At 37.9% G+C, this 25,064-nt stretch overlaps 1 protein-coding gene and 1 pseudogene across 3 annotated transcripts in view; one reads left to right on the forward strand and one right to left on the reverse strand.

Moving 5' to 3' along the window:
• Tulp4 (TUB like protein 4) overlaps positions 1-25,064 on the forward strand; it is a 221,600-nt gene that overhangs the window by 74,392 nt on the left and 122,144 nt on the right. The window lies entirely within an intron of this gene.
• Positions 20,015-20,742, reverse strand: LOC124100940 (protein MEMO1-like; annotated as a pseudogene).

Here is a 25,064-nt window from a genome sequence, read left to right on the forward strand (position 1 = left end):
TCTTAGTAGAAATCAAGGATCAAGACTGAAAGTAACTTAGATACATGGGAAGGAGCTGTTTCCCCGGTGAGATTTTGCAGGGGAGAGTGAGAAAGGGTTGTGGGTGTAGGCAGTAAAGTTTTTGGTGATGACCTCCTAGGAAAGCAGCTTTAGGTTGCATCATGTCAAGATGAGTGTGAAGATGACTGCTGATGTCACAAACAAATATTTCCGTAACTATGTAGTCGGTGTTTGTGATTGATTCACAGATGAACCCCTGTGAGATCTTGAAACAGACTGCTTAGGTTTGAGCCGAGCTTTCTTTGATGTTAGTCAAGTGACTTACTGTCTTTATGTGTGGCCACATGACCTGTGTGGTGATATTATCTACCTCCTGAAGTGTCTGGGTGACGGAAAGATCCTTGGACAGAGGGCATCAAAGTCTCTGGAACAAAAGTGTTAGTTCTTGCTAATTATTATATGACTCACTGTCATCCTTAGGTTTTTCACTCCTCTGCATTTCTTCCCATGGCTGGAACAGGGGACCCGTGGCCCCTCTGCTGAAGAGGGGTCTCCTGATTGCTAAGTATGGGAATAGAATGTGAGGTGTGCAGCTGGATGGGAGGTGATGCAGCCGAGCTGGAAGCTAAGCACATGTGTCCATTTGGGATGTGGGAACACTGGGCATCTGTGTGTCAGTTCCTTATCTCCAAGGCAGCAGATGCTGGACAGCAACTGTGTGGAACCAGCGGTTGTGCATGAGCCACCCACAGGCCCTTCGACAGCAAGGCTTTGAGGCCTAAATGCAAAAATGGATCCGTCATGCAATGGGCAGTGTGCATCCTTTTTTAGTAGGGGTTTTTGTCTAGATGTCAAAGCCATTTCCCTGGGATATGGTATATAATGGGGTGTATATATAGAGGGCACTGGAAGGAAGAATGTGAGAATCTATAGTGTGTGACAGTTTAATATTTCTTTTTTTAAAATATTTTTTTAGTTATACATGGACACAATATCTTAATTTTGTTTGTTTATTTTCATGTGGTGCTGAGGATCGAACCCAGGGTCTCTCACATTTAAGGCGAGCGCTCTACCACTGAGCCACAATCCCAGCCCTGCAATTTAGTATTTCTACTCCAGTTCACTTATGCGCTTGACTCTGAACTTCCAAAACAAACAGGCATATGCATTTTGTACAAAATTACACTGCTGGGTGTTTTTATTGTACCTCTGGCAACCTACATTTGATGTGTTGTTTTTTCCACTTGGCCTAGTTAGATTTGGTCTAACAAGACACAGAGGAAACTATCTCTATCCTTGAGAACTTTCTTTATCCTGAAGTAATCTTCCTACCCAGGCTCACTTCTACCTATTCTTTTTTCTCCCTGAATATAAGCCCTATAACAATGTGGAAAGTAAAAAACTGATTCTTTTGCTTTGTTTTTCTCTTTCTTTGCTTCTTACAATTTTAGGCTTTAAGGAAGTTCACTAATGAGAACCTTAAAATAGACAATAAATAGCCTTGGAAACACCATCGTTCTTAGTAAGGTCTGGTTTGTGAGTTCCTTGGTAGTAGAAATCAATGTTTAATGACTTTTTTCTGACAATATGAGATAATGTTTAAGACTTGAGAAAATGATTTTATTTATACAGAAAAAAACAAAAGTAAAAATCATCTGTTATCTCTCCATTCACTTGATATTTTCACAATTTCTGATTTTATTTTTTCCACTCTTTTAGGAAATTTACTATAGATGGCATTTGTGATTAATTAGAGAATTATTTAACATGAGCAAAGAGCTCTCTTGTCTCCTAAGTCTTAAATTTTTATTTCCCCTTAATTATGTTTTTAAAAAACCTAATTGTCTAGGGGGTCAGGATCTTTAATGTAAACTCACATTTTCCTTTAGTACTGAAATACTTGATTAAGAAATCAATACCTTTTGCCAGGCTTGATGGTGCATGCCTGTAATCCCAGCAACTGGGGAGGCTGAAGCAGGAAGATCACAAGTTCAATGTCAGCCTCAGCAATTCAGCAAGGCCCTAAGCAACTTAGTGAGACTCTTCTGTCTCAAAAAATGAGGTGAGGGGATGGGGATGTGACTGGGTGGTTAAGTTCCCCTGGGGTTCTGTCTCTGGTACCAAAAAAAAAAAAAAAAAGTAAACAGCTCTTAAAAATTATTATATTTTAAATCAGCTCTGTGCAAAAGAAATACAATATTAGCCACATAAATAGGAGCTGCTTTAAAAAATAAAAACTGGTGAAATTAATTTTAATTATATGTAACCCAGTATATCTAAAGTATTATCGTTTCCACATGTAATCAACATACAAACCTAATAGACTGTTAATGGTCCCTTTTCTTCCCAGCAACTCCAGTCTTGGTTAGCCATGTCTTAAGTGCTCAGTTGCCCCATGTGGCTAGTTGCTACCAGTTCGGGCTATGAAATTTTAGATAGTTTTTCTTTTTGAGAAAGGCAGTGCAGAGGTGCAGAGATCACTAATGCATGTCTTAGAACCTTGAATAAAAGCATTTAAAATACTTTTTATTTGGAAATTAGACTTTGATAAAAGTTGGAACAGAGTACAAAATCATTCTTATTCAAATTTACCTGTTGTTAACATTTTGTCTTATTTATTCTATCTTATATACTCATGACTACCTCCCTCCCTTTTTCTTTCAGTGAGTAAATGTGTGCATTTATATATGTGTGTGTGTGTGTGTGTGTGTGTGTTTTAGTCAGGTTTTTGCTGCTGTGACTAAAAGACCTGGCAAGAACAATTTTAGAGGAGGAAAAGTTTATTTTGGAGCTCGCAGTTTCAGAGGCCTTAGTGACATTTTTAGAGGACTACCCTTCTCCCTTTCTAATAGAATGTTCTGCATTTTGGATTTGTCAGATTATTTTTCTTTGTTAATAACTTCATTTAGTCATTCTCGGTCAGAATATTAAATAAATGATGGATAGGTGGCCAGCTCCATTCCTGGGGACTTGAGACTGACATGCTGAGGGAATAGTGTGGTATAGAGGGAAGCAGCTCAGGACCACCAGGAAGCAGGGACGCACACTTAACCACCGAGTCACATCCCCATTCTTTAATTTTTTGTTTTGAGACAGTGTTCTGCTCAACAAAGACAAAATATAAATATATACCCCAAAGGCATGCCCCGGGAGACTCACCTCCTCCTGCCACACCCTACTTGTCCGTAGTTACCACCAAGTTAAACGGGATTAATTCACTGATTAGGTTAAGGCTCTCATAACACAATCATTTCACCTTGAAACTTTCTTGCAGGGTTTCACACATGAGCTTTTGGGGGACACATATCTAAACTATAATATATATCATATACCATATATGATATTTGTCCATGGATCATTGGAGAGTATGCGTCTGTCTCTGAAATACTTCAGTGTGTATTTTCTAAGAATAATAATCTCTCTCACAGAAGCATAGTAGACACTAACCAGCTTCAGGGAATTTGTCATTGATTTAACATTCAGTTACTGTCCATATTCCACTTTATCAATTGACCAAATAATATCCTTTGTAGCTTTTCTTATACAGGATCAAGTTTAGGACCATGTACTTAGGTATCTTTACACCTTTTTAATTGGAAACAGTCTCAGTTTTTACTTTTTTCTTTAATGATATTGACATTTAAGAGGACGACCCTTCCCTCTTTCTAATAGAATATTCTGCATTTTGGGTTTGTCTGATTTCTTTTTCTTTGTTACTAAACTTGAATTGATTCTCAGTCAGAACACTACATAAATGATTTTGTGTCCTTCTCGGGTTCACATGCCCTTCATTAGTGTTGTAATTTTGATACCTGGCCAAAGTGCTTTCTGTTTTGTCTGCTGTATAGTTAGTATTTTTTCCTGTACATTTGATAAGCAGTCTGTAGGGGGTACTTTAAAACTGTGTGAATATCTTATTCCTTATCAGAATTTTCCTCTAGTTTACGATCCATTGATGATTACTCCTTGAAACCTTTTTTTCTGTAGTGGTTACACAGTGGAGATTTATGCAGCTGGGTATTGCTCAGTAGTAGAGCACTTTCCTAGCAAACATAAGGCCATGCTTGATCCCAGGCATGGCAAAAAAGAAAAAAAGAGAAAAGATTTTCCCAGTTCCAGTATTCCCTCCACAGAACGTGGGCAGCTGATAGCATGTAAGCAGAGCCCCATTCTCCCCTGTTTATCCCTCTTTCCCTCCTTTTGTCTAGTTATTCATTTACCTATATATTATCAGTATGAAGTAATGGATTTCATTTTTTTTTCTCAATTATTATCAACTTTAATTATTTGGATCCAGGTTGCTCAGATTGTCCCAGGTTTGACCAGTGGAAGCCCCTTCAAGCTGGCTTATGTGTCCCTTTGGTGTACCCTGATCAAATTGGAATAATATGATGTTCTAGCCTCAGTTTGTACTCCTGCTGCTGCAGGTCTAGAAACTGTCATTTTTCTGAAAAATCTTACTATTTTTAGTTGGAATGTTACTGAAAACCAAGATCTGGATGTGCTCATTGCTACTGGGGTTGTCTGCTTCTAGACTCTTTCAGCAGACACATGTGCATATACAAATATGCGTATTTATGTGTGGCAAAAACACCCTGAGGCCAGTTAGGAGACAGAAACCACACAGTAGGTTAAACACATAAAGTTCAGTATAAAGTATTAGTAACCAATAAGAGAGTAACTATTAAGATATGAGGAATCTCTATAATAGAGACCTTATATATGACTGAGAGGGAGGATGCAAGGAAGAGCAAGCTTGGAAGGGGTTCAGATCTTATCAGAGAAGGTGTGGGTGAGCCTGTCAACTCGCATACTGTCAGCTAGCATAGAAATTTATTCACTTAGCCATGCTGCAGCTTGTGTGGAATTGCTGGGCGATTCATGAATTAACCTCTAGAGGGAAGGCAGGGGAGCAGGTGATCGCCAACTGGTGGCCAGGTGTGCAAGGAGAGATTGGGGCTGAAGACCTTCAAAGTGAATGGATTGTAGGGAGAAGAAGGGTTTGATCATTTGACATGTGACCCTTCAGGCCATAGGCAGCAGTTTAGTATGGACAAGTGGTAGGAGCTCTGACTTCCTTGTCGGGGTGGGGTGGGGGCAATGAAAGGCTACCACTACACACAGACTACAAATGTAGTCACAAGAATGACTGTATTCTGGGCCAGTGGATGGGTAGGGTTTACTGTTCTCTTATCCACAAGGCACTCCCTACCCCAAGGAGCTCCGGAAATTGCAGGAACTCTCTTTCTCCTCCAGTGTTCCTCCAGCGCCCTCTACTGAGACAGTTTAGTATTGTGCTCACCTTAAAGGAGAAACTATAAGGAAGTCTGTAGTTTTATTATTAAAGAGCGTATGTTGAAGGGTATGTTTGGGGATAAGAGGCAGTAAACTGACATACACATGTGTGCACATATATTCATGTATAGTCATTTCTCCATATCTGTAGGTTCCGCAACCATGAGAGAAAATTTCAGGAAAAAATTGTGCGTCTGTTGAATATGTACAGACTTTTTTCCTTGTTATATTCCCTAAACAATATTATAAAAACTATTTATAAAACATTTACATTGTATTAGGTGTTACAAGTAATCTACAGATGATTTAACGAATGTGAGAGGATGTGCACAGATTATATGAAAATATTGTGCCATACGTTTTATATGAGACTTGAGAATGCATGAATTTGGGTATTCTTTTGGACCCTGGAACCAACCTTTTATGAGGGACAGCTATGTTTATGAGTATATTTGTATCTTAGAAATCATGAGTTTATACTAATATTTACAATTCTAAACTGCCCCTAGGTATGCATTTCCCCAATTTATGTTTGTATTTCCTTTTTCCATAGTTTTCTCAATTCCATAACTTAGCTAAAATATTTTCAGAATTGCTTTTCTCATACTAATACAAAACCAAACCTACTGAAAAGATGTTATGACTGAATATTTGTGTCCCTCCCAAATTCATATGTTCCCCTGTCCCCAGCATGATGGTGTTTGGAGGTGGGCCTTTGGGAGGTAATTAGCATTAGATAATATGGTGAGGGTGGGGCCCTCCTGATAAAATTAGTGGCCTTTTAAGAAGAGATACTAGAAAACTTGCACAAAGAAGAGGCCATGTGAGGACAGTGAGATGGCAGCTATGTTATAAACCAAGAGAAGAGGGAGGCCTCAAAATGAAACCTACCTTACTGGCACCTTTATCTTGGACTTTGCAGCTTTCAGAACTGTGAGAAATAAATTTCTATTGTTTAAGCTACATAGCCTGTGGAATTTTGTTGTGGCAGTCTAAGACTTAATTGAAGAGAGTTCAGAATTTGTTTGAAGTTCTTTCTCTTCCTTCACTCCTGCTTCCCAAACTACATGTATATAATCAAGTACTGATGTTCACAAGTTGCTTGGATTATTTCCCCTCTACTTCCCTTGGAGTGTGTGTTGTGGTCTGAACATATCTCCCCAAATCCATATGTTGAAACTTAATTGCCAATATGGTAGTTTTAAGAGGAGGATTCTTTAAAAGGTGATGAAGTCGTGAGGGCAGAACTCTTAGAAAAGAGCTTGAATAAGTGGGGTTGTCCCTCTCTTCCACTGCATGAGGACACTTAGAAAGTGCCATCTATGAGGCACAGGCTTTTGCCAGCCACCTGTTCTGATGGCATCTTGATCTTGGAATTCTTAGCTTCCAGAACTGTGAAAATTTCTGTTCATAAATTATCTAGTATCATATATTTGTAATAGTTGCACAAATGGACTAAAACAGTATGGTTAAGCAATTCATTTGAAATACAGTTGGTTGTTTCAGTTTGCTTTTAGTTTTTTGGATTTTTTTCTCTTTCCATTCTTGTTGATTATATGTTTTGAATATATAGAGCATTCACGTGCATTCAGAAATCAAAACCATATAAAAGGGTAGATCCAGAGAAGTGATATTCCCTCCCTCATTGTTTCTACTTTATCCACCCTCCTTGTAGATATTAACCTCATGATTTTTTATTTTTTATTTGAATATACATGACAGTAGGGGGTATTTTGACATATTATACATACATGGAGTATAACTTACTCTACTTGGGATCCCATTCTTGTGGTTGTACATGACGTGAAGTTTCACTGGCTGTGTATTCATACATGAACGCAGGAACCTCATGATTTTCTGATCTAATTTTGTTACTTTCAGTAAAAATAGGCCAATAAATGTGTGTGTGTGTGTGTGTGTTTATTTTTTATATTTCCTTTTCTTTCACTGGCAAAGAGAGCTTACTGTATGTGCTTGTTTTGTGCTTTGCTTTTTTCACTTAACATCTGGCAGTTGCTCCATGTCAGCTCACATAACCTTCCTCATTCTTTTTCGTAGTTCTTGGTATTCCATTGTGTTTATGTACCACCCTTTATTCAACCAGTCTCCCAAGTCGGAATATTTAGGGAGTTTCCAGTATTTCACAGTTACAAATAATGTTGCAGTGAATAACCTGTATGTGTGTTGGATATGTATCTTCAGGGCAAATGCTTCAAACTGAGTTTGGTGCACTGAAATGTGAAGAAATATGTAGTTTAGCTAGCTATTGCCAAACTCCCTTCCATAATGATGAGCCATTTTGCATTCCCACCAGCAATGTGTGAGAATACATTTTCCTCCCACAGCCTCATCAACAGAGTGTATCATCAAGCTTTAAAGTTTTTGCTAATCTATGGCACCTCAATGTGGTTTTAATTTGGGTGTTTCTTATTATGAGTAAAGTTGAACATCTTTTCAAACATTTAAGGGCCATTTTTTCTCTTACGAGTTATCACGTCTTTTATCTATTTTTATTTAGGAATTTTGGTCATTTTACCTTCTTCAAATTTAAATTTAATTGGTTAATAAAATTAATTTGGGTTCTGAGGATTGAGCCCAGGAACTCCCACCTGCTAAGCACACATTCTACAACCTCAGCACCCTATTCTTCCTACATTTTAAAAATTCTTTGTATTTGGGGGACAATAGTCCTTTATCTTTGACATATATTACAAATATTTTCTCCTAATGAATTTTTTATTTTGCTTATTGAATTTTTGCCATGCAAAAGTTTTATTTTTTAAAAAGTTTGATGTCAAATTTGTCACTCATTGGTGAGTGTGGTGGCACACAGGTAATTCCAGCTACTTGGGAGGCTGAGGCAGGAGGATCACAAGTTCAGGGCTATGCTAGGCAACTTAACAAGACCCCGTGTCTGTCTGTCTCTCTCTCTCTAAAATAATATACTTCAGCAGTAGGGTGCTTGTCTAGCATGCTTGAGATCCTGGGTTTGATTCCCAGTATCGCCCCACCAAACACAAATTTCAGGTAGACTTCAAGTCATAATTAGAAAGTCTTTTCCTACATGTAGGTTATAGAGGAATTTACCCATAGTTCTTCTAACTCAGGAAAAGGTTCATGAAAGAATGCTGCTGGTAAGAAAAGCAACATGTACCTGATAGTTGTTACAGACTCTTTCATCCATGGCTTCTTACAACAAGACAAATACTAATTAAGCACTCTTAGATATGCCAGGCAATTTGTTTTAAAGCACCTTCTAGAAATAGATTAAACTAAAGAACAGAGAGACTACCATTCTGGTAAAGTTAGAATTATAGTTAAAATTGGGACTATAAATCCTTTTTTTTTTTAACCCTTTGATTTCTTGATCTATTTTGAGTTAGTCCCTAGTACTAATCCCCCTTTGGAGATTCTTGTCTATTAAGTGGATCATTTTGTTTAAGATGATTTCTTCCTGATTTCATTGTTTTGCTCTGAGTCCAAGTTTCATTAGTGTTTTAGAATTCTGTCCATTTGATTGCAGGGCTGAAGTTATTGAAATGATGTTACAGGCTATAAAATTTAGACTTTTCTTCCTGACTCAAATTGAGGAGATAGTGAAGACATCTGTGTGTGACATGGGTGCAGGGATGAGAACTAGTTCCTCAAATACCTTTCTGCTGTTGAAGATTTGTGTGAGAGGCCCTCCTTTGTAAATGAGCTCACCCTATCCAGAGGCTGGAAGAAAGCAGGTTCTTTTCTGCAGTTGAAAAGTTGAAAATAATATTGAGGGATTCACTTGCTTTTTGAAATGATAGACAGTGCAAAATGAAGACAGGAATCATGTCTGAGCTAGTGTGCATTGATGGACAGGGGACCAGACCAGTAGGAGGAGACTCCCAGAGTCAGTAGGTCAGTGGCCTTCAATCAGCTACTTTTTGACCTTTAGTTTTCTTAATCTTAAAAATGAAGTGGTCTTGCGCTGGGGTCATGGCTCAGTGGCAGAACGCTCACCTGGCACATGTGAGGCACTGGGTTCAATCCTCAGCACCACATGCTAATAAATAAATAAAATTTTAAAAAAATTAAAATGAGGTGGTCTTTCTCCTAGTTACTTTTATTTCCTACTTTTAGTATATAGTTCCTAAACTGCTCTTTTGAGTCTTTTTAAAAAAATCAAATGTTCACGTCTGTATACAAATTTCTTTTTGAATATTCTTAATTTTAAGAATTCATCAGACCGATTGATTGGTAATGAGAGTATTTGACGCTTTGTCATTTCTATTTGACTATAAGCTCTATAGGAGCAGGGACTTGGCGATGGACAGGGGACCAGACCAGTAGGAGGAGACTTGTGTTTTGTTCCAGCTCCTTGGGGAGTAGTGAGGCTTACAGGCTGGAAGGGTTTTGAAGCTGTCTTATTTTTTGTGTGTAGAAAAAAGGAGCCATTTAATCCTTCTCAAAAATAGACCATATATTATGTCACAGGGCAACTCTTAGCAAATACAAAGGAGTAGAGATACTACCATGTATTTTATCTGATCATAATGGAATGAAATTGGAAATCAATGATAAAATAAGGAAGAAAAATTCCTACATCACATGGAGAATGAACAATATGCTACTGAATGAACAATGGGTTACAGAAGACATCAAGGAGGAAATTAAAAAATTCTCAGAGATAAATGAAAACACAGACACAACATATCGAAATCTCTGGGACACTATGAAAGCAGTACTAAGAGGAAAAAATTCATTGCTGGAGTTCATTCCTTAAAAGATGAAAAAGCCAACAAATAAATGTCCTCACACTACATTTCAAAGCCCTAGAAAAAGAACAAATCAGCAGCAAATGCAGTAGAAGGAAAGAAATAATTAAAATCAGAGCTGAAATCAATGAAATCGAAACAATTGAAAAAATTTTTGTCAACTAAAAGTTGGTTCTTTGAAAAAATAAATAAGATTGACAGACCTTTAGCCATGCTAACGAAGAGAAGGAAGAGAGAGAACCCAAATTACTAGCATACGGGATGAAAAAGACAATATTACAACAGACATTACAGAAATACAGAAGGTAAGTAAAAATTATTTTGAAACCTTATACTCTAATAAAATAGAAGATAGTGAAGGCATCAATAATTTCCTTGAGTCATAGAAGAAGCCATCAAAAGATTACCAACCAAGAAAAGCCCAGGACCGGATGGATATACAGCCAAGTTTTACAAGACCTTTAAAGAAGAACTAATTCCAATACTCTACAGTCTTCAGGAAATAGAAAAAGAGTGAGTGCTTCCAAATTCATTCTACGAGGCCAGTATCACCCTGATTACAAAACCAGACAAAGACACCTCAGAAAAAAATTTCAGACCAATATCTTTAATGAATATAGATGCAAAAATCCTCAATAAAATTCTGGCAAATCGGATACAAAAACATATCAAAAAGATCGTGCACCATGATCAAATGGGATTCATCCCCAGGATGCAAGGTTGGTTCAACATACAGAAATCAATAAGTGTAATTCATCACATCAATAGACTTAAAGATAAGAACCATATGATCATCTCGATAGATGCAGAAAAAGCATTTGACAAAATATAGCACCCCTTTATGTTCAAAACACTAGAAAAACTAGGGATAACAGGAACTTATCTCAACGTTGTAAAAGCTGTCTACACTAAGCCTCAGGCCAGCATCATTCTAAATGGAGAAAAACTGAAGGCATTCCCTCTAAAATCTGGAACAAGACAGGGATGCCCTCTATCACCACTTCTATTCAACATAGTTCTTGTAACACTGGCCAGAACAATTAGGCGAAAGTAATTAAAGGAATAACTATAGGAAAAGAAGAATTTAAACTAGCACTATTTGCTGATGATATGATTCTATACCTAGAAGACCCAAAAAACTCTACCAAGAAACTTCTAGAACTAGTAAATAAATTTATCAAAGTGGCAGGATATAAAATCAACACCCATAAATCAAAAGCATTTCTGCATATCAGTGACAAATTCTCTGAAAAGGAAATGAGGAAAACTACCCCATTCACAATATCCTCAAAAAAAAAAATACTTGGGAATCAACCTAAAAAAAGACGTGAAATGAAAACTATAGAATCCTAAAGAGAGAAATAGAAGAAGACCTTAGAAGATGGAAAGATCTACCTTGCTCATGGATAGGCAGAATAATATTATTTAAATGACCATACTACCAAAAGCACTACACAGGTTCAATGCAATTCTGATCAAAATCCCAATGGCATTCCTCATAGAAATAGAAAAAAACAATCATGAAATTCATCTAGAAAAATAAGAGACCCAGAATAGTTAAAGCAATTCTAAGCAGGAAGAGTGAAACAGGTGGTATCACTATACCAGTCCTTAAACTATACTACAGAGCAATAGTAACAAAAACAGCATAGTACTGGCACCAAAACAGGCTGGTAGACCAATAGTACAGAATAGAGGACACAGAGACTAACCCATAAAATTACAACTACCTTATATTAGACAAAGGTGCCAAAAGCATGCACTGGAGAAAGGATTGCATCTTCAACAAATGGTGCTGGGAAAACTGGAAATCCATACGCAACAAAATGAAATTGAATCCCTGTCTCTCACCATGCACAAAAGTTAACGCAAAATGGATCAAGGATCTAGGGATTAAACCAGAGACTCTGCGTCTAATAGAATAAAAAGTAGGCCCTAATCTCCATCACATGGGACTAGGCCCCAACTTCCTTAATAAGACGCCTATAGCACAAGAATTCAAACCAAGAATCAACAAATGGGATGGATTCAAACTAAAAAGTTTTTTCTCAGCAAAAGAAATAATATGTAAGGTGAATAGGGAGCCTACATCCTGGGAACAAGTTTTTTACCCCTCACACATCAGATAGAGCTCTAATCTCTAGGGTATATAAAGAGCTCAGCAAGATAAGCACCAAAAAACCCCAAATAATCCAATCAATAAATGGGCCAAGGGCCTGAACAGACATTCTCAGAAGAGGATATACAATCGGTCAACAAATATACAAAAAAATGCTCATCATCTCTAGCAATCAGAGAAATGCAAATTAAAACTACTCTAAGATACCGTCTCACTCCAGTAAGAGTGGCAGCTATTATGAAGACAAACAACAAGTGTTGGCGAGGATGCGGAAAAAAGGTACACTCATACACTGCTGGTGGGACTGCAAATTGGTGCAGCCACTTTGGAAAGCAATATGGAGATTCCTTTGAACACCGGGAATGGAACCACCATTTGACCCAGCTATTCCTCTTCTTGGACTATACCCAAAGGACCTAAAAACAGCATATTACAGGGACACAGCCACATCAATGTTTATTGCAGCACAATTCACAATAGCTAGATGTCCTTCAGTGGATTCATGGATTTAAAAAAAAAAATGTGGCATTTATACACAATGGAATATTACTTAGCAATAAAAAAGAATAAGATCATGGCATTTGCAGGGAAGTGGACGGCATTAGAGAAGATTATGCTAAGTGAAGTTAGCCAATCCCAAAAAAACAAATGCCGAATGTCTTCTCTGATATAAAGGGGCGTGACTCAAATTGGGGTTGGGAGGGAGAGCAAGGGAGGAAGATTACCTCTAGATAGGGAATAGGGGTGGGAGGGAAAGGGAAGGAGAAGGGGAATAGCATGGATGGTGAAAGGAGACCCTCATCATTATACAAAATACATGTATGAAGATGTGAATTTGGTGTCAACATACCTTATATACAAACAGAGATATGATAAATTATGGTATAATGGTGTATTAAGAATCACAATGCAAAAATAAATAAATAAATAAGAAAGAAAAAAGATGCCATTAAAATTTTTAAATTCTCAGAGTCGTATGTTTCTTGAGGTAGCCCTTGTCTCTTTATAGTGATCAAAAGTGCAGAACAATTTCTGTTGCCACATGACAGTCAGTGGGCACCACAGATATAACTTAATCTGGTATGAAATACCAGGATTTTCATTTACTCTGAAATTCATTTAAGTTGCTTGGGTTTATGATAACTAACTACAGGAAATGGAAGGCTTTTCTGGAACAGATTTGTGCCTAGAAGGTTAACTTTTCACATTTTTTTCCTAGTAAAGAGCTGTGGTGATTTTTTTTTTACTATTACTTTTTTTTTTTAACGAAAAATCAATATGTAAAATATTTTGACCTAAGTTTTCTTTCGATTCATTTGAAAAAAATATTCAGCTTCTGTGTGTTACCTCCTTGGCAAGTGGTGTGGTTACAGGGATGAATGATAAACACAGATTTTATTAATTGTGATATATCTGGTTGCAAGCACAGAAAAGCTACTCCAGTTGGTATAAGCAAGTAATAAAAGGAACATATTGGCTCATGGAACTGAAAACACCCAGACGATATCGAGTTTGAGCCATCAGGACCTGGTGTTTCTCCGTCTCTGCTTCTGTTGGCTTTACTCTCAGACAGGCTCTTTCAACATGGCTCCTATTTCTCACTCAGAGAGATTGAGAGAGAGACTAACTCTGAGGCTGCTCTTTCTTAGTAAAAGTCTTGGGCTTGACTCTTACCATGTGGGGTTGATCATTACCCTAACCTGGACCGGTTTCCAGGGAGCCAGTGCTCCAGTTGGCTAGGCCTGATCCATGTGCATCCTGGAGCAGGGTAGATGTCCTGAGTTGTCCCTCTTCCAGCAGGTAGACTGAGAGAAGGGAATGGTGGTTTCCAGAGGGGAGATCAAGTCTCTGCATTAGGATCAGGGAATGGATGGAATAATATACCTTATAGCCTCTTCCCTCCTACAATCTGCAGCCTGGTGGAGGAAGACAGAATTCATCTAGCACTAACAACAGAGTGGTCACTATGGTAAAGAAGATACAGGCTGCCTTGGGAGCACCTGTAGGGAGCACTTTCATACAAATCATGCTTTGGAGTGTAACGAACAGAATAATAAAAATCTGACACTTAAAACTGTAGATTTATAGGCACCAGAATTTGGTGAACATAACATTACAATTAATCTTAGGTTGAACATTCTCATGCAGTGAATTTGTTGAAGTGCACGTCGTAGCTCCAGTTGGCTCCTTGTGAGTCAGTCTATGCTACTGAAGTACTGCTCCAAGATTGGACAGTGACCATTTCATCCCTGGTCCTCTGGAGAATTCAGTGACGTGCTTTTCCACGTAACAGTAGCTGGTTTAACCGTCAAGACGTTGAGCCAGTTATACTGAGCTGCACCTTTGGTGGGGAACAGTGAGGCTCACAAGCTGGAAGATGAGCTTGAAGGGCAGAGCCAGTCCTGGAGAGGGACCAGGTGAGCTTGGAAGTCAGATGTAGGAGGGTCCTTGGGGAAGGGAGTGATCACAGAACATCCTAAAGAGCACGGCTTTCCCTGTAGGCCTTGAGTAGAATAGATTTTTCCTCTTTCCGGTAGGTATAGCCTTACTTTTCCTCATGTGAATCTTGATGGCAGTACTCTTATGCAGGTGGGAAGCATCCTGGATAGGTGGGATTCCCCATGCTCAGGCCTAGGATTGAATCCAGGTGAGCTTAGTTGATGTGGGTCTGCTCCTGAGAGGTGAATTGAACTCACTGTATGGACAATAGGGCATAATCAGGATCTGGAATTTTATTTGGTGGCATGTACAGTCAGTCTCCTTGGTAACTTGCCGACTAGAGAAAATGCCTTTTGGGGTAAGATATTTATCAGAATTGTTTTATAATGTATTAGACACCAAAATAAATAAACCTAGAACAGTACTGTAGACAACTTATAGGGAAGCTCATAACTGCACCTGTTACTTTAGTTGTATTAAGATTTTCCCTGAGTTTCCTTGAGTGAGTGTCCTACATTCTCCCTAGTGCCCCATTCTGTATGTGGACATGCAGGGAGTTGGGCACAGTTCCCTGGCATTCTTCCTCTAGTGCAGCTCTTTGAGATCCTGCAGTCATTCACCACTTCTTGTTTGCTGAGTGTATACTTGTTGTCGTCTATTATTTTTTTAGGAACACGTGTACATTTTGCTTCTCTGATTTGTCACTTATGTGAATTAGAGACTTTGAGGGACTGCTGAGCTGTCCCGAAAGGTGGCACAGATGAAATGACACTAAAGAGTGAATTTTAAGGCTCCATTTTAAAAGCATGCCTGAGAATCTTTTGCACTTTTAAATAAAAGATTAGTTTATAAAAACTTGTAGTATTGATCAATATGAGTCGCATCTTCACTTTTCTTGTTCATTTGTACACATTTAGATATGAATCCTGAATATTAGTGTTTTATATATAAGCCAGGGTTGTTTGAGGATAATAAAATATTCCCACATTGCTGATCCATTCAAGGCTTTAATTATATAGCCAACTTGGTAGCTTAAGCATGAAAGGTTTCTAGAATAATAACACAACTAATTATATAATGTGTCTTAGATTTTATATTTAATACCTTAAAATGGAAACACAAGACTGCATGCTCAGTTGCCCATTGTATTGGTCAGGTTTTTTAACAGTGACAAAATACCTGACATAAACAATTAAAAAGGCAAGATTTGTTTTGACTCACAGTTTGAGAAGATTCAGTCCATGTTCTGCTGGCTCCATTGCAATGGGTCTGCACTGAGGCAGAATATCATGGTGGAAGGGTGTGGCAGAGCAAAATTGCTCACCTCATGTTAGCCAAGAAAGGTTGGGGGGGCGGTTTCCAGTGCATGCTCCAGGGACACACTTCCTCCATTGAGTCCCCACCCCCTGCATTTTCTATCACATCTCATAATGTCATCAGATTATGAGTTTACTAATGGATTAATCCACTAATTTGGTCATTGAGTTCTCATGATCCAAGCACTTCCACAGGTCCCCACCTCTGAACATTGCTACATTGGGAACTAAGCCTTTAACACAAGAATCTTTGGGGGACACTTCATATCCAAACTCTAATATATATGTTTTCTGACCTTTTGAAAGGGTGAGTAAAAGGCACCGTGGCATAAAGACCATAGGATTTGGAGTGAGATCTTGAATTCACTCTGTGTTCTATCACCCACTAGCTGTATGCTCTTCACCATGGTTCCTTAAAAGGTCCACTATTCAGCAGGTTTACAAAATTACATAGGGTTGTTGTGAGGATTTAATAGGATAATTTATTTCTTACATGAATGTCTAGGAAAATGTTTAATTCCAAGACCCAAGAAGAAGTTACATAAATTATAACTGCTAGGCTTCTATAGTGGAAAATGGGATTAAAAATAAATACATAGATATATACATATATTGTGTGTATATAGACATATGCATATATTTATATACACATAGAGACATATATGTATGTACTTGTTGCTTTTATTATGTGTTGGGGTTAACACTTAAATTTGAGGAAACTTCTTCAAAATTATCTGATGTCATCAGCACAATGGTTTGATGTACATATACAGTTGTCCCTCAATGTTTATAGAATAGGAGATTGGATCCAGGACCCCTTGGATACCAAATCTACAGATGCCCAAGTCTCTTGTGTAAACTGGCATTATATTTGGGTATCACTTGCATACATGCTCCTGTATACTTTATCTCTAGATTACTATCTCTAGATTACTAATACAATATATATGCAGTGAAGATTAAAGCTGGGTCCAAGATGGTAATATGATTTAGATTCCCTGAACTTTGTCCATTTAACTTGTTGGTATGCTATTTCCTTTTTTGTGTTTCCTACCGAGCCAAACACAACTCACATTAATTCTGGGAAAAGGGCTGTAAATGTTATGGCCTGAGTGTTTGTGTGCCCCCCAAATTTATATATGGAAATCCTAACCTCAGTAATGATAGAACTTGGGGCCTTCCGGAGGTAATTGGGTCATAAGGGTAGAGTCTTCATGAATGGGATTAGTGGCCCCAGAGAGCTCCTTCATCCTTTCTGTACCATGTGAGGAAACAAGAAGGTGGCCAGCTGCAACCCCAAAGAGGTTCCTCTCCAAAACTGAAAGAGACTTGTTTGTTGTTTATAAACTCTTCAGTCTGTGGTACTTTGTTACAGCAGCCTGAACTGACTAATAAGACAGTGAGAAAAAGACTGATGGAGGCTTACCAGCCTTGTAAGTTTTTATTTTTATCTGTTGGAACAAACAGTTTGCTTTAAAATTAAAATGCCAGTAAACTGAGGTACATGGAGAAAATACTAATAAAATTATGTGACTTGTCATTCTTGTTTAGCTTATCAGGTATAAAAAGGATCTATAGTTCTATGCTTGGCTAATTTTAGTACTAAAAATTCCAGTATTTTGAACTGTAAAGTTCCATTTAGGCAGAGTATTTAATGATTTATGACTAATCTAGACATTAAACTTCAGCTGAAAAATGCCTTCAGCCCCTTTTCCCCTTTCTTCCTTCCCCAAAACTTATGTTCACCCTTTCCTCATGACTTAGGAATCTGCTAAGTTAGCATTCAATTTTTATAATGTGTGTGCATATTGTTTTTTCAAAAATTAGATGCAAAATCTGACCACCACTGCATCAGATGTGCAAGATAAAGTAGTTTCTTCTGAAATCTAGATTGTAGAAATGTCAGGGCTTTTTTTTTTTTTTTTGGTAAGTACCTTTTTGTTGCACTTTTTCCTAAAATAAGCCATTTCAATAAAATACCATTTATATGGCTTTCAGTGAATTGGGAATACTTATTTTCCTGAACTGCAGTTGATACTAGTGATATGATCCTAAGGGTATTAAAGTATTCCCAGGTATCCTCTGGATTTCTATCTTAAGCATAGTTTTTTACTTCATTGCATTATAATTAGTTGAAAAATAAAAGTTTACATGTTTCATATAAATAAAACCTTTCTCATTTAAAAGTTGCCATGACCCATAGGCATATGTATGTAAAATTATAAATATGAAATATATATACATATTCCTAGTCCCTTCACCTGCCCATTCTGCACCTAGCCCTGGTCCACTTACCACTTCATTTGGGTTAGTGCACTGACCTTGCCCACTGGCTTCTCTTCTGACTTTCCTTCATCCTACATAATGACCACAGTAATGTTTTTGAGGCATCCAGACATCCCCTCAGAAGCCCTCTGACTTTCTTAGCCCTCTCCACTGGTCTCTTAACTCCTAATTATGGCCACAAGACCTCTCTGGATCACTGTGCCTCTGACTTCATTCTCTGTCCCTTGTCTCTGAGGTGAGTCCTCCTGAAGCAAACCAAGCTTGCCCCTGCCTTTGGGCTGAGGGCCATGATGTTGACTGTATGCCCTGACTGGTTCTGCCTTCCTGACACTTAGATTTTACCTTCCTTAAGGTGACTTGTTCAGAGTGACTTTACCTAACGCCATATTTTCACTTCTCCAGCTTTTTTTCTTTTTTACCTTTTTTAAAAAATTGATGCACTATAGCTATATATAATGATGGGATTTGTTATTATATATTCATACATGTACACAATATAAAAATATTAGACTATAATTTTTTAGTGTTTCCCCTTCTCTCTCCTCTGACCTCTCCCTGGTACTTTTCCTCTACTGATTGCCCTTTGATTTTCATGAGACCCCCTCCATCCTGACCTTTCTTTTCTTTTTCCTTTCTAGCTTACACAAATGAGAGAAAATATTGGACCCTTGAGTTTCTGAGTTTGGTTTATTTTGTTTAACATCACAATCTCAAGTTCTAACTATTTTCCTGCAAATGACATAATTTCATTTTTCTTTATGGCTGAATAAAACTCCATTGTGTATATGTGCTACATTTTCTTTACTTGTTGATCTATTGGTGGACATCTAGGCTGGTTCCATAGTTTGTTTATTGTGAATTGTCCTGCTAAATTAGGTATGCATGCATGTGTCACTGTAGTATGCTGACTTTGATCCTTTAGGATAAATACTGAGGAGTGGTATAGCTGGGTCGTATGGTGGTTTCTTGCCTAGTCTTTTGAGGAACTTCCATATTGATTCCTATAGTGGTTTTACTCATATACAGTCCCACCAACAGTATAAAAGTTTTCCTTTTCGCCACATCATCTTCAGCATTTATTATTGTTTGTATTCTTGGTGGCTGCCATTCTAATTGGAGTGAGATTCTAACTCAGAGCAGTTTTGATTTGCATTTCCCTAATTGCTAACAATGTTGAACATTTTAAAATATATTTTTGGCCGATGTAGTAATTGTCTATAACTAGAGGTTTGTTATATTCTGATACAGATCATTTATAAATGCAATTTCTTTAGTAAAAAGCTTTCACTCTTTTTTGTTTGTGTACAATTTGCAATAATATTCTGAAAGCAGAATATATATGCACAAGTCTGCAAAGGGTATAAATTTAGGATATGGTAAATGCTTTACAAGTTACTTTCAAAAAACTCTCTGTCACAACTAGGCCTTATATTGTCACCTTTTATAATCAAAATATTTTTGATACCAGCCTTCCTTCCACTGCCCAAAACTATAAAGTATTTTTTTAGTATTTATTTTTTATTTTTTAGTTATAGATGGACACAATATCTTTATTTTTTATTTTATGTGGTCCTGAGGATCGAGCATGCTAGGCAAGCGCTCTACCTCTGAGCCACAACCCCAGCCCAATATAAATATTTTTAATGAACTGAAATTAAGGACTATACCTACTAGAAAAGAAGAGAAGAAAGTTCTGTTCGTTTGAGGTTTCAGAATCCCCTCCAACCAGAATCAATATTTTGGTAAGAAGATAGGCTGGGACCTTAGGCAGAGTGTGAGTATGTACAGATGGCATCCCCGAGGACTCAGCTTCAGTGGACTGTGAGTGCTCCAGCTACATAACTCAAGGCATAACTACACTGGCTTGACTGGGCATAATTCAAAAAGGAAAAGCTCATATTCATTTCATTCTTCTGGAGCTCTGTGGTAGCATTTAATAACAACCCAATGAGATGCCTTCCACATATAGTATTATGGTGTTTCTTCAAGTAATGGCTAAAAGATACACGATCTGATTGTTCTATAATACTCATACCTATTTTATCTAGATGTTCAATGGATCTATAAATCGCCTCCCAGGATTCATCATAGGAACTGTAACAACCTTTGATCCTAGTGGCAGAAATCAGAGAAACCACAAAGAGATTATTAAGATCTGCTAGATATTTACTGAAGAGTTTTCTAAATTCCTGTTTTTTTGACTCACTCAGCTCCAACTGGTATAGGAATAATGGTAAACTCACCCTGTGGCCTTCCATGGCTTTAGCTGTATAAGGCAAATGGCATTTCAATACTGTGTTTATCTTCATCTGTCTGTAGAGTCATGCTTTCAAACATTCCTGTTTCCCAAAGCTCTCCTTAAACCTTTTGGTCAATATGAAGGGCCTATAGCGGTGACCTATATATATATCCACACTGGAAAGTGCGCATGGAGAGAGGGGCACATGATGAGAAGGCCCAAGGATGAAAATTCTCCAAGTAAGAGATGGACCCCCTTGATTGTAAGCATGGGAAGCTCAAGACCCACAGTACATGTGTCCTGCAGGGGTGCAGTAATGGCTTTAGCGCAGATCTTTTTGTTGACTGTACTTGTGAAAGCCAACCTTTTAGCCTTGCATTCAGCTGTAGTCCTGAGGCCGTGTACCAGCTCCCGCGTGACTGTCTTCCTGGCTTCTGACAGACCACTTGCTTGGACATCTTGGTGCCCATGCCACCTGTGGTACCCCAGGATGAATGGGGAGGCAGTGGCAGGAGCAGCTCCACTAGGCGAGTAGACACTCGTGGGCCCAGCCCAGGAAGAGGTGGCATCTGTATGTGCTTTTAAAGAGCTCAGACAGGGCGAACTGTGCTTGGTCCCTGTGCATTTGTATGTTCATGTGCAGATGATGCAGAGTTGTGTAGTGCTGAGCCACACATGCTCAGACTTAGCTAGGCATTTAAAGAAAAGCCACAAGTAAGGTAGGCCATGGGTGCTTGATGAAGTCCATTCTCTTAGTGCAGAGCTGTCTTCTGTTCCAGACTGCTGCTCCGTCTTTCCAGCTCAGATGATTGTTTTTCACTGTTGCTGTCCAGCTTGTCTGCTCTCTGTGGAGCCAGACTGAGTGAGGGTGCTGGCTTCTAAAGAAAGGGGCTCAGCGACAGGTTTGCAGCCAGCCAAACGTAAGATAAAGGCCTTCTGTTAAATTTAAAACAGTATTGCTATACAGTTGCAAGTGAGAGTTCTTAAGATATGAAGAAACACTGGTGTCATTTCCTGGGGAAGACTCTAGGTTGATATGCTTCCTTTTATATATGTGTTTTATAACTATATTTGTAGACTTTACAAACTTAGTGACCTGTATAATTCAGGAATTGTTTGTATTGATAAAGCTGATGAATTTGTCATTTGTAATGTATGATTAAAGATCTACTTTTGTATTCACTTGGCCATTATTTGTTTAAACATTCAATCTTATAAGTGGGATTCATAAGATTAACAACTTAAAATGATTTAAATTTTTTGTCGTATGTTTCCATATTTCCTTTGGAAAGATTGGTAAAATGCACACCAGGTTTTCTATAGACATCTTGAGTCTAGAAGTTCTGGATCTTGTGGAGTCTTTGTTGTTGTTAATTAAAGGGTATAAAGTCATATATCATTGTTTTAGTTTTGATTTTTTCAGTTGTTAGTTTGAAATTTTAAAGTAATTTAAATCTGTCATCTATATTTTCAGGAGGATAGGGAATTTTTATATGTTGTATTTATCATGTCCTCCCTATTCATTAAAATTTTGTTTTTTTAATATTAAAGAAAAACTCTTCTGCTTTAACACAGATCTTCCATATCACTGATAATCAGACTTAGCTTTAATTAATTGATCGATTGATTGGTACCAGGGATTGAACTCAGGGGCTCTTAACCACTGAGCCACATCCCTAGCCCTTTGTATTTTATTTAGAAACAGGGTCTTGCTGAGTTGCTTAGGGCCTCACTGAATTTCTGAGGCTGGTTTGAACTAGTGATCCTCCTACCTCAGCCTCCTGACCTGCTGGGATTATAGGCATGCACCACCATACCCAGCTATACTTAGCTTTATTTTAAAGTTAGAACAAATATATAAACCTATTTATTTAAAAATTTTATTATGATTTAAATTATAAAGAAAAGGCAAATAAGTTTTTCCTAGCAAATATCCTTTAGTGTTTGTGTCTATTTAATTTTTCTGATAAATTGTCTTATTCTAAATAGTCCAGGCTGCAGAGAGCAGTTTCCAGTTGATGAAAAAAAATTTCAGGTCCCAAAAAAGGATGAACCAGCTAGCAGTCCTGCTTGGGATTGCTACTGCCGTGCAGTGTGGCTGGCCCCGTTCATTTCCTGTACCTCCTGGCTTCAGTAGTTTGTGCTGCTGTTTCCCATCTTTGCTTCTGGGAGGCTCTTCCCACCACATTTTTGATCATATGTCAAGCCTGCATATTAATTGGGAAAATGCTATATTTGATATTCTAGATGGAATCTTCTTATTTCTCCTTTGTTTTTATTTCCCATTAGGGTTTTATAATTTAGTTTAAAAAGATGCTTATGTCCTACTTTAATTCTCTCAAATTATTGCAGATGTGATTGCTTTACAGTTTTGATTCTAGATCCTGTAGCTATATGTAATTTCTTGAGATTTTGAAGCCATAGAACAATAAACATTTTTTACATATATGTATACTTTAGTATTCTGTAAATTGAGAACATGTACCTATTAAAATTCTCGATGTGTTCTCTTTTCTACAGTATCTGAAAATACCTTTTCAGTTTGCAGCTACAAGTTTACAGCTTCTTTAATTAGTTCAGTTGTGTCTTTATTGAGTGCTATTTGTTGAGAGAGATACAACAAGTCTTAAAATAGTGCATTACTCATTTGTTAACATCTTCAAATACAGTAGTATGTGTATCTTCTGTCTTCAAATTTCAGATTCCTGCAAATAGATAATTCTTACAGTTCCTGCAGGCACTAAAATCTCTTTGTTTTGGGACATTGAAACATTCTCTAACAGCGAAAGTCTTCTAAGTAAAGCCTTTGACTGTATTTGTGCAAGTGGAAATACATAGAGGTTTCCTAAAGTGGTTCTGTTTTATGTGGGCACTTGCTACACGTGAGCAGTGTCTTCTCTTAGCAGCACTGGTTCTGGGGAAGTTGACTGTAGTCTCCAGTGTCTCTGACATCCTCACCTGAAGGCCCTTCAGGTGCTCAGCCAGCACCACTTCTCAAAGAGTGCCTTTGCAGCCAGGCGCAGTGGCACATGCCTTTAATCCCAGTGACTTGGAAGGCTGAGGCAGAAGGATCACAAGTTCAAAGCCAGGCTCAGCAACTTAGCGAGACTCTAAGCAAATCAGTGAGACCCTGTCTCTAATAAAAGATTAAAAAAAAAAAAAAAGTGCCTTTGCAACATTGATCACCAAACTTAGAGAATTGTACTAGAGGATTATGGTTTTACTTTTTCTTGTATTTGCACTTCTTGGAGAAACATTTAATACTTGTTGGTTAACAGAAAAAAAAAAGTGAGGATAGAAGGTGAAATGTGAATAGTTTTTAATGTGTTTTGACTTCTTTTAGTTCATCTCCAAGGCATTTGGCAATTGTTCAAATGGGTGATGTCACCACTGAGCAGGAGAGGCTGTGTGGGCACATCCTGTTGTACTAGTAAGCTGACACTTTCCATTATGTTACTTTACTTGTTAACTGGCATCATTGTGAACAAATTCAGTACTTCCCTTCTAATAGATTTGGGATATTTGGAACAGATATGCTTAACAGAGTGTCAGTTTTTTCTCTTATTTTGTTGCTTAAAATGAAAAACTTGTTGAGGTGACTTGTTGACAAACATGAATTAAGAATAAATTAATTACCCTGAAGATGTTCATTGTCAGATAATTAATTGCCATAGAGTGAAATAGGCAGTTGGGTAGAAGTGTGTGTAAGAAGTTCATAAGGCAGGAAAGGAGTTCTTCAGGGGATAGTTCAGATCCATTGAATTGCAGGTAGAGTTTTGAGGATGACCAGGAGTTGTGAGGAGAGTTGTTGGTACAGGGGAGGAAGCTGGAAGAGTAGACTTTGAATGCCAAGTAAGGGGTTAGCTCATCCCCTGAAGCTGTAAAGGCAGGGGATGAATTAATTTTACTTGCATTTACCACAGTTTATTTGTAGAGTAGGTTCTGAATTGAAGAGAAGGGACTGGGAGGGAGCTGGGGGACTTTGGGTAAAAGGCTTTTACAAGAATTTCAGCACACGGGCTGGGGATGTGGCTCAAGCGGTAGCGCGCTCGCCTGGCATGCGTGCAGCCCGGGTTCGATCCTCAGCACCACATACAAACAAAGATGTTGTGTCTGCCGAAAAACTAAAAATAAATATTAAAAAAAAAAAGAATTTCAGCACAGAGGGGCATGTTCAGGCAATGAGACTGAAACAGGCAAATTTGAAAAGATATGTTGGAGATAAAGGCTGGGGTTGTATTCATTGGTAGAAAGCTTGCCTAGCATGTGTGAGGCACTGGGTTCAACTCTCAGCACTGCATATAAATAAATGAATAAAGTAAAGGTGGCAACTAAAAAAATTGGAAAAAAAAAGATATATTGGAGGTAAAATTAGTGGTAGTGCTGACAGGCTTGGTGTTATTAGCAGGTAAAGAAGGTGGAGACCAAGATGACTCCCCGGTTTATAAGTGCATAGCCATCAACTTATAGGAATAAGGTGGAGTTCATTTGGGGAAATGTCACATGAAGATCAGGTGGGATATCTATTAAAAATTCACATTCGGATTAATAATGCAACAATATGGATGACTCTTAAGAACATTATACTGAGTAAAAGAAGCCAGATATATATGACTATCTAT

Source organism: Marmota monax, unplaced genomic scaffold (genome assembly GCF_021218885.2).
Source record: "Marmota monax isolate L192 unplaced genomic scaffold, Marmota_monax_Labrador192_F-V1.1 WCK01_AAM20220418_F8-fsc00164, whole genome shotgun sequence".
NCBI lineage: Eukaryota > Metazoa > Chordata > Mammalia > Rodentia > Sciuridae > Marmota > Marmota monax.